Here is a 6,908-nt window from a genome sequence, read left to right on the forward strand (position 1 = left end):
CAGAGATTCATTCCAGTGTTTTTTTTCTTTTTGATACACAACGTTCATGATGTGGTTTTTTATTAGGAAAAACCGAGTTGAAATGATCCCGAGCCACAGAAAGTTTTTAATAGGAAACATGTTAAAGTGCAGTGAACTGACGCTGATTCTAATACAAGCGAAACAATAGAACTGGTCAGGAAACGTTCAGGATTCATTTTGCATTTCTATTGAATAGCGCACCCAACTGTTCAAACACAAGTGACATCTGAACCGTGGTTCGACCAAACGAAGCATTTGGCGCGTCATACATCATCAACCACGTGATCTGTGCTAGTTGACACACACCCTGAAACATTGTGCCGAAACACTCTGTTTCATGAAGGTGAAGCGCCGTGTCAAACGGGCCATCCCTAATTTTCAACAAGTGAAATAGTTAAATCACACAATATTTGCAAAAGTTTAAAATAACAGTGCCGGGGATCACATCACATCTGAGCCAGGGGGTGTCGCGTGTCCCTGTGGTGTGGGTTCTGATCCTTGCCCCTGAGTGCCAGGCCTCGCCAAATTTCCAACTGTGGGCGAGCCTGGTCGGACCATGTTTACAACCCTTCCTGTGGACCCTCTCTTCTCTTGTGTGCCCTCCTCCTGGGTGGGGGCGGCTGGCCTCTGCCTCGCTCCTTCCTGGACCAACCGTGGGCCGGGTGGGTGGCTGCATGGAGCCCGGAGCGGGTCTCCCGTGGGGGGTTTTGGCTTATACCAGGGGTTGGGGCGGGGAAATGCCCAGAACTCCTGGGTGGTGATGAGGTGCGCGTCTGGGGTTGTTGGCACTTTTCTGGGGCAGGGCCCTGCATTAGGCCCTCCCGGAACGGCGGGGGAGCTGGTCTCTGTCGAGGGAGTCAGTGTAGCTGGATTAATAACGGGGTGATGTGTGAAAACTTAGATGATTTAATTAAAAGCCTTGCAGCAGCGTTCTGGAAAACCTGGAGCCATTCTAGTGATTTTTTTTCTTAAACACGTGAAGACGGAGTTGCAATAGTCAAGACGAAATGTAATAAAAAGGTGGATGAGCATCTCCAACTTGGAACGCAACACAATTGGACTCAGTATAGCAATGTTTTTAAGATGAGAAAAAGAAGAACGTACAAGTGACCCGACAGGGGAGTCAAGGGATAAAACACACAAAAAACCTCCTGCGGTTTAAAAGTCTGTCCAGGAGGACATAACGGTCAACAGTGTCAAAGGCTGTGGTCAAGTCCAGTAGCAGTAGCACAGAGCATTTTCCTGCATCACTCTGCATCAGGATGTCATTAGTGACTCTGAGAAGGGCTGTTTCAGTGGAGAGAGCTCTAGAAACTGAAACTGCTCAAAAATGCCATGACTGTCGAGAACAGTTGTAAGTTGGTTAACAATCTTTTCTGAAATTTTGGACATGAATGGGAGATTAGAAATAGGTCTGTAACTGCTCAAGAGGGAGGAGTCAACTCTGGGCTTTTTAAGGAGAGAAAGGACGACAGCATTCCTAAAGTGCTCAGGGACTTGACCTGACAGCAAGGACGAGTTAATTATTGACGGGACACAGGGACCGATGGACTGGAAGACATCTTTGAGCAGAGATGTTGACAGCACATCAAGAGAGCAAGAGGATGACTTCATTGTACCAACTACTCTGACTAGCTCAGGGAGACAAACAGGTGAGAATGTGTCTAAAATGACAGGCCGAGGTGATCATCCTTGAAGAATTTCAAAATAAAAGACTTACACACACCACAATCACTGCTGGATGAGAAATACATTTAGTCTTTATTTTCTGTCAATAAATCATATTTATCAATAAATCCTTGATTGTAAATGATGGATCTAAAGTAGAAAAGAAGTCAAAGTGCTGACTCAGCACAGATCAAAGGAGACACAGATGATTTCCTGGAATGAAGAAAACATCAAACATCATGATGTGATCTGGAACTGAGCTGTTCTTCAGAAGATCCTCCCAAACATGGAAACTGTTGCTGCAACACGTGAAGCTTTGCTTCTGTTGCTAGGTAGATCTGATGGATCAGAAGCAGACTTCTGTCAGCTGGAACTGGGGCTTCTTCCAGACCATGACATGTTGTTCAATAAAGTTCATTCCAAAGCGTGACTGATTCATGAAGTGGTTCCTTGAGCCGTGAGTTTTGCCAGCAGCAGGAATCCCTGAGAGTTAGGAGACAGTTTGTGGAGAGAGTTTGTAGATTTAGGAGAAACCAACGTTTGAAATGAAACCAAAGTGTCCTAAAGCCAAATCACTGAGCACATCTCAATGTTCCACAAACAGTCATTTTCCACAGTGGACCGTCACCACACACTTTACAAGACAGTTTCTCACAACTTTATGACAACAAATCCTGAAATTGTTCCATTCAAGGAAACATTGACTAATATTTGGATTGATGCTGTTTTCCATCTGTGTTTTCCAACCTGCATCAAGAATTAGCTCATGTTTATTGATTCACTTTCTGTGGAAGTTTGGCTTCTCTGATGAACCACCAGAGGGCGACAGAGAACTGTTGAGATTATTAACACAACAGTCAAAGAAATCAACATTTAGCACAAAGTGAACAAACTTAGGTCACGTGCTAACGTTCTGATTCTGTTGGAAAAGCCTTTTGTTTTGATTTCTTCAGAATTTTGGATCAAAAAGACCAATGACAAATGAAACTCCCAAAAAGTTGCTTTATAATGAGGAAAAAAATGTTATGTTTTATTGAATAATCAAATGGAGACTCAGCTTCAGGTGATAAAAAAGGTTGGTGCTATTTCCAGTTTTAGAAAGAACATGCCTTCTGCACAGTTTGCAGTGAACGTTACTCATTTATGTCAGTTTTAATGAACTGAAATACCTCCAAACAGGAGAAGAAGACATTTAATTTTTGATAACATATTTTCTATCGGGTTAAATGATAACACAATTTTACACAGAAATACCTTCGGTCTTTTACTTTTTAACTCTTTCTGATTTGCTTTAACTGAACACGTCTTTATTGTCATCTAACTGTAAACTCCAATTCAAACATGCTGACTAAACAAGGACAGATTTACTAGAGATTTCCTAATTCTGCTTCCATGTGATCACATGAAAACAGTCCAATGTTTTGGATTCTTCTTCTTCTATATCATTGACATTAAAGCTGCAGCTCTGTCACCAGGAAACAACATGTGACAGGTCCCAGTTTTTGGTGGAACACCGTCTCTGTGATGCTACAGACGCTGCTAAAACACAGTGGATTTCATTCTGTTCTATGGAGAAAAGACTGTTTGATTCATGTCTGATGAATTCATCTTGGAGGATTTATCCTCCACGTCTAGAAGTCCGCTCCGTGAAAATCCTGCCCCATTTTAAAGCGGTCCGTGTTTCCATGGTGACAGAGGGAACAGCTGGTTAGCATCTTTCTAACTTGACTGAACTGAGGGTTGGGGCTTCCAGCACAGAACCAACCTGAGAGCAAATGAACATTCAAATCCTCCACAAGCTAAACCCCATCAGCGTTGGATTGCTGCTGACAGACAGACTTCATTGATGGCATCTTCCGTTCTGGACCTGACGTTTAGCACACCATAGCTGGATTCCAGAGCGCTCTATCAACACAGACACACGGAGAAAGATTCTGCAAAGGAAATCCCAAGTTCTATTGGTAAGTCAGCGTCCTGGAAACATGCTTTGTTGGTTCTGAAGTGGCATGAATGCAGACTTAGATTGGTTTGTTTCCTTGGATTCTTCAGATGGATTCAAGCTGGAAATGTTGTCAGCATAAAGCAAGTTTGGACTAAACTAAAGCAGAAAGTGGCTTTGAAGATGGTCAGGAAAAATGAGGGCTTTTTTCAGGAATTCTGGGAAGAGGAGGACTTCTCCAAACAACCAGAATCTAGGAGGAGGTTTTTTCAGCATTGAGATCAGGATTTAGCATGAGCTTCAATCCCATTTTGGTTCAATCCAAATGTTTACCGTCATATTCAGGAGTTCAACTCTGAAAGCCACCATGACATCAGAGACATTAAAGACCCTGTTACCTAGCAACCAAACACAACAAACTGGAGACTATTCAAACTGGACATTTTGGGGCAACAATTCTTTTCTAACTCAAGTTTTTCTGAAAAATCCAAATGATGGAAACAGATTGTGTAAAGGAAATGAGGATCTATTGGTGAGTCCCAGTCCTGGAAACAGGAGTTGTGCTCTGATGAAGACGCCTGATCCAAATGTGGATTTTTGAAATGTTCTTCATGAGATTCAAACTGATTGAAGCTTTGAATTAAAGGTGTCAACACATTTCTGCATTGGATTCATTCTGTTTCAGTGTCTAAGGTTGGTTTGGTGGCAGAAACCAAGTTTCTGTAGCGTTTGAAAAAGCAGAAAGTGGCTTTGAAGATGGTCAGGAGAACTTCTTTGAAGAGGAGGACTTCTCCAAACAACCACAACCTTAGAGGAAGTTTTCTGAGCATTCAGAGAATGCTTTTCCAATGACTCATCATTTTCCACCAGAAGCTAAGGAGTTTTTCCAAATGCATGCTGGGTATTCTTAGTTCTAGCTTGGAAAGCACTTTGTGGGATTTCCCTGGAAAACCTGCTTTATCAATCACTTTGGTCTCTTTTTCTTCTTCTAAGTTCCAGCTTGGTGAGTGTGCAGGTCGCCATGGCAACCACTGTCCAGGTCAAAGGGAGGACCACGGCCATCCAGTCTCCAGGCTTTTGGATTGATTTGGATTTGAGAAACATTTGTTTCCCACATTTTAATAGTAGAATTCAACACGGGACATATAGTGGATTGTAAGAATAGGAACAAAAACAGCAACAACCAAATAATCCTCCTCCCCTTAAAACATGCATTTGACTCTGAACAAGTCTAAACCAAATCCAAGCAAAGACCAGCGCTGGGGCTCCTGCTAGTTTCTTTTAGAAGAGCCTGCCTCTTCCAAACATAGAATGTTCAACAACTAGAGCTAAAAATGTCTGTTGGTAGATTTCTGGATGTTGGCCGTATCCCAGCGAGCAAGGCCAAGTCAGCCCCAGATGGTTTCAAAGTGGACAGAAAAGGTTTTTAGGAGTTTCTAGAAGGTTCAACAACTAGAGCTAAATGAAACTAGTGCATGAAATGACAAAGAACTTCCTGTTTAAAGGAATCTCATGATGGCTTCCAGCTGTCTCTTTGCTTTTCCTTTCTTTTTTGGGTTTCTCCTCTTTGGGAGGTTACACAAAACTGCACTTTAACCCAGAAGGAAACAACAACCGCTCCACAATCCCTGAATCCCCCACAGCCTTTATCGAAACATTTACATTGACCATTATCACACATTTGACTGCATTTTCTCAGAGAAACAAGCACAACTTCCCGTTTGTTTGTGTGTGAAATGATTCCAAAAAGCCATGTGTCATCCTGGAGGGACTGGTTTCTCATCAATGCAGACCACCAAGTTTCTCTGCTTTCTGACTATTTGGTGGCTGGTCGGCCTTTTGGGATTTTTGTCAGGGAAAGAAGTGAACCTGGGCTCCAAATATTGGAAGACACTGATCTAAAAGTACTAGGACATCTGGAGAAAGCTCTAGTTCTGCTCCAACTCAGTCCAAAGCTCTGAAGATAGATGGAGTTGGATTTGGGAGAGGACTGAGCTCATTCAGATGAAGAAAGAACAAGTCAACAGATGAAGAAGATTCCAGGAAGTTTCCCATTCAACAAGTTCAAGTTTCCACAGAGCTAGTTTAGCATCCGTGTTCTGGACCAAACCACTGTCCCTCTGAAGGTCCAGACCCAGAGAGGCCCAGAGTGACCCCCATTTCTCCAGTGGCTGACTCCGCCCCTTAGGACGTCCCCCTGTGTGGATCAGTGGAACCTGCTGCAAATGCAGGCTCTGGTTCTAACTGCTGGATCAGAAGTGGAATGGGAGCTGTAGTGGTGTGTCTGCAGCTGGATGTGGAACACATGAGGGAGGGGTCAAAGGTCAATGTTGTCAGTCTATTCTCCAACAATGCTCCAAAATCTTCAAAGGTTTCTGGTCCCAAATCCAGAGTGGAGCTGGTAGGACGTGATCATTTCAGCCTCAGATTTGGGATCTGTCATCTCTCTGCCACCGTGACACCGAGTGATGAGTTCATGCTCCAAAGCGGCCCCATCGCTGGCTTTAGGGACTATTCCAAAAGCTTTCAATGATGGCGGGGAATGAACATTAGGAACAGATGACGGCTTGAAATGTCTGCTGTTGGTTTCTGATCCAGACAGAAATTCAATCAAATGTCTGTGAATCCATGATTTCCTTAGAATCTTTGACTCTAGATTCAGATCCATCTGGTTCAAAGGATGAAACTGCAGCTAAAAGTCTTTCAAAAGTCCAAATCCTCAAAGATGAAACAGAAAGTTCCTAGAAAGTCAAATGAAAAACAATCAGATTGTCTTAGATAAACCCGTTTGGAAGTTAAAGCATAGAAACAAAGAAAGTTCCAAAAGCTAAAAGCCTGAAATCAAGAAAAGTCCAAAGAAAAACAGAAATCCCACATTTGGATCAGTAAAGACAGGAATTCTCCAGAAAGATCCAGAAACAGCTCTGAGCAGCAGCCATGAAGGGACTGAGAACAGACGGACATCAAAGCAGAATCCAAGCAGCACCTTCATCCTGATGAAGCTCCGCCCTCTGACCTTCAGCAGTCATCTCCAGGCTCCGCCCCCAGTCTGTGACGGCTGGATGATGCTGTCCTCCACCTGCAGCTGGACCTGGATGTTCTCTCAGACCATGTGGCCTCATGGATCAGAAGGTTGAGGGTTCAAGTCCCTTCATGGTTGAAGTCAGACAGAAAGTGAAGAAGAGGGAACATTCAGAGCAGTTTCTGTGCTGTTTGCTTCCTCATGAGTCCCGTCTAGATCAGGTCTGGATCCCAGTCAGAAAGGGATCAGGAAATCTGC

Source organism: Oryzias latipes, chromosome 2 (assembly GCF_053564925.1).
Source record: "Oryzias latipes strain Hd-rR chromosome 2, Olatipes_Hd-rR_3.1".
Taxonomy (NCBI): domain Eukaryota; kingdom Metazoa; phylum Chordata; class Actinopteri; order Beloniformes; family Adrianichthyidae; genus Oryzias; species Oryzias latipes.